Here is a 4,582-nt window from a genome sequence, read left to right as displayed (position 1 = left end):
GCCAGAATCTTATATGCTAAATATTGGAAGACATCTGAGACACCCACGAAACAAGAATATATAAACAAAGTGCTAGAGGCAGCTGAAATGGACAAATTGACTCTATTGATGAAAGGTCTTCAGGATTCTACATTCCAGAACACTTGGACACGATTTTATAGCTGGTATAATAAATAGGTTTAGGCAGATACAATTAAAAATGATTTACAAGATAATGTATACTTATTTAACCCACCAAGATAGAACTATAATGATATATACTCACATTATACAAAACTAGAAAATATTGTATATTTAGGCATAAGAAACGTAATCATTTTGAAAATCTACTACCCCCATTAATGTAATGTTATGTATGTATGTCTCATTGTTTGTTTGTCGAGTTTGTATTGTATTAAAAAAAACTTAATAAAATTCTGTCCTTAGGGGCAGTTAAAAAAACAACAACCATGTGAACGCAGCCTTAGTCTTGTTCCACTTACACTAGCTCCCAGTTTGATTACAGGCTCAATTCAAGATTCAATTGACCTTTAAAGCTCTATATGGCTTGGGGACAACATACCTGGAGGATTGTCTTCTCCCATATGAACCTACCCATCCACTCCAGAAATCTTCAAAGGCCTTCAGGTGTCCTTGCCATCTGAGACTAGACAGGTGACAACCTGAGAAAGTGCCTTCTTGGTCATGGCACTGAACCTTTGGAACTGTCTCCCTATGGAGAATCATCTGTCTCCCTCTGTAATTATCTTCCCCCAGCAGGTGAAAACTATTTTTGTTTGGTTTGGTGTACCACCTGTAACTCTTAGTGCTTCTTCTCCCTGATGGTGTTGGTATATGTTTGTATGTCTATATGCTTTTTTACTGAATTGTTGAAATATTTCATATATATCTTACTTAAAATGCTACTTTAATGTTTTAAACGTTTTGGTATTGGCCACCTTGGGAACCCTATTTGGGTAGAAAGGCAGCACAGAAATGTTTTAAATAAAATAAATAACTAATTGGGACTATGTCAAAACCTAAAGTAATTGTGACAGATACCTTACTGATTGATACTTAAGAGAGCATGTAGTGAAACTAGAGTATGGCAAGCAAGCAACAGACAGCAGTGCAGCTGCAGCGCTTGCTTACATGAATGAAATCAGAACAGAATGGTGGTAAAAAAAAAATTTTTTTTTTACATTCGGTTTATATACCGCTCAGACCCGAAGGTCTCAGAACGGTTTACAGATATGTTGCAAATGCAAATTAATTCCCTAGGCTATGGCCACATGTCTTACAGGGGGTGGGGCTGCCTACCAGCACCCAGGTGCTGGGTTAGCTGTTCCCCGGCTCTCTTCCTCCGGCGGTCCACTGGGGTCGGCGTCCCATTCTTGCTGTCTAGGGCCAGTCTTCTCAGCTTGGCGATCTTCTAGCGCGCGGCCCGTAATAGCCTCGGCCCAGCTATGTCTACATCCGGCTCCGCCGCGCCTGTGCTGTTTATGTCACCGCGCGTTCCTCCATGACTCCACCTCCGCCTCTACCATCGCTGAGTGCCGTACGCTGCTGCTTTCTTCTTCTGGCCACCAGGGATCGCCGCACTGTTACTCCGCCGCCACTGCCGCCGTCGCCGATGTTCCCACCCCATCCCCACTTTGGAGGAGGGTGCCCCCTACCCTTCTAAGGGTAGGTACCCATTTATCTACTTGCTTTATTGTTCTTACTTTGCTTTCGAACCGCTGGGTGGGCGGGAGCTAGGACTAGGGCCGGGAGCTCACCCCGGCCGCGGTGGGTCTTGAACAGCCATAGGGCTGTCCGCTATGATGTCACTGCATGTGTTTTACCGCTTGCGCCACCACTCTAAAATATTCTGCATTGGCTCTGGAAGTAGAAGCAATAATCACCACTTCCTATTTCATGACTTAGTATTAGCTCTTCTGAAAACTGAGCTTTAAAGAAGAGGTAGAGGAAAGGAGGCAAACATCTGACTAGGGCTCACCTGAGTAGGGATCATCTGAAGTACCAACTGAGATAACACTGAAATTAATTAGCAATGAACTAGAAAGGCATCAGCTCCATTCAGGGAGAAGTTTTACACCCTCCTATAGGACAACCAACAATATTATGGAATAGGGCTGAAGGGGTAGGCAATATGCTGTACCTGGATAGCTGAATCCATACATATGAACTGAACTGGCCACATTAATGTATATAATTCATTGTCTGGTAGATCTTACATAGGAAGAAATATTTTGAGGACAGTTACCACCCAAGTAGAATTTTGTCTCGGCTTCTCAACATGTACACCTGTGTCAAAATACAAATACAATACCTTTATTGGCATAAAATACAACGTGCAGCATAGAACCTCATGATAGGCCGGGGGTGGTGGTGTCACATTCCAAATTGCCTTAATATGAGTCTCTCCTCCTAGATACCTCATAAAATAAATTTGCTACAGGTTCAAGAATTTCTATATTATGCGAAGACAATAAAGAAATAATTTTATACTCATCAGATTGGCCCCAAAGGGGGTCCAACACAGGTTCAATATAAGCAACACGGATGTCATAGTGGAATTTACAGTACAAAAGCACATGTCCAATAGATTCAATTTCCCCCTACACCTGTATCAATGGAAACTGTCTTGCATTCAGTGCTGGCAGGTATACATTTACATAAAATAAAACCCTATCATAAAAATAACATTTTGTCACATGCTAACTTGAAATGTATGAAATGCTCGAGACAGACCACAAGCATCCTTGCAGCGCACATACCAATCAAAGTTAAACAATACAGACCACCATCTGTAATATCTTTTGAACTAATTTGAAATAAACTGAGACTTACAGTTATCAGAAACCATTCTTCAGACAGCAGTTTAAAATATAGCTGGCAATACCCTTGTCTTTAGCTTGCAAGCAGTGACTGCCTTTCTGTGTTTTCAAAATCTAAGACTCTGATATCTGAGATTATACAGGGCTTCTTTATAGTTCTCCAACAGATATTTGTCATGTTTGAGATTGCTGTTTAAGCCTCATACATTATTAAAGACATTCTAGTAATAAAACTATGGAGCTGAGACCACGCACAATGTAAAATACAGTTCCAATTTCTAGAACAAAGTTTGAGTCCAATTTCTGTTTAGCATGAGATAAGCATAGCAGATCTCAATTTGTTCCTGATCTAAACTTATGATTTGCACACTGTATTTTTAGCCTAGAGTTAATAAGAATCAAATCACACAATAATACTCTTAAGTGGGTGATATATATCACTCGCTTTCCTGTGAACTGTAATATGTGGGTTCAAGGTGATGAAGAGCTTTAAGAGTTAAAAATAAAAATAAAAACCTTGAATTGCACCCAGCAACTGTAATATGGTGTTATATACATATCTTACTCTTCTTCATCCTGAAGGTGGGCTGCCATGTTTTGTGCGAGCTAAAATTTCTGGGTTACTTTCACGACTGTGCTGCACTAATTCAGTCTAAAGGTTACAGAAGCACAGGTCATTGTGGTTAGATCAGCACAGTCAAGAAGGAAAAAAGGTTTTCAAATTAGATGAAGATAATAGAAAGCATTATTGGAAGCAACAAACTTGTTATTTAAAAAGCAAACTTGTTCTCTAAGAACAAGGTGTGCACTCTAGCCCTTAACATGATCAGACAGTGTCAACTTGTTCATTCATCTTATGTGCCTTCTCATATCAGTCCCCATAAGGGCATCCATTTTCCCAACCAACAATGCATCTCCCTTGTCTACCTTCCATTTCAGCAAGTTTATTCTCATTCACCTGTCCACAGCTCCTACAGGATATAGTTGCTTACATTGGGAGGCCTTTATTAAGGGATGTATAGTTGGGTGTCATCAGCATACTGATGACAACCAACCCAAGTTCCAGATGATCTTACCAAGATGTTTCATATACATGGAAGCATTGAGCCTTAGGAACATCACAATTTAGATCCCATGATGCGGAATCAACCTCTCTGAAGGAAACTCTGCCACTGGTTAGTTTAAAAATACCAAAGTAAATGAAGGCAATACCAGTTACTCTAAATCATTGCTCTAAACAGTTCAATAAGATGGTATGGTCTTCCATATCATGAACAATGCCAACTGAGCCTTCAGTAGTCTGACCAAAACAATGGTCTCAGGTCACCAGAATCTTGTTTGGTGCAAAATAGTAAATACAACATATGCTGTTTTCACACACTGGAGCTAAAGGAAACAAACAATGATATGACAACCATAGCTGGGAGGTTGAAGTCCTGATCACAGTCTGAGAAGGTGGCCTAAGCATGGCTGCTGTTGTCCCCCGAACAAGTAGTCCATAGGTCATCAATACCAAGCTTGAGAATACCTATGCCAGCTCACTCAGGGAACTCAATGGAGATCTAGGTTCCCAGAAGAATCCCAAACTAGTCAGATCCCTAACTTGCAGGATCAGCAGAATTCTTCAGGCTTGTGTGGCATAATGGTTAATTGCCTGCCAGTGTGGTGTAGTGGTCAAGGGTGTCAGACTACTGTCTGAGAGACCTGACTTCAAATCCTCACTCATGCCATGGAAGCTCGCTGGGTAACTTAGGGTCAGTCAT

Source organism: Gekko japonicus, unplaced genomic scaffold (assembly GCF_001447785.1).
Source record: "Gekko japonicus isolate JY-2015 unplaced genomic scaffold, Gekko_japonicus_V1.1 scaffold26, whole genome shotgun sequence".
NCBI classification, from domain to species: domain Eukaryota; kingdom Metazoa; phylum Chordata; class Lepidosauria; order Squamata; family Gekkonidae; genus Gekko; species Gekko japonicus.
The sequence above is the reverse complement of the archived record's forward strand: the minus strand, read 5'-3'. Positions refer to the sequence as shown.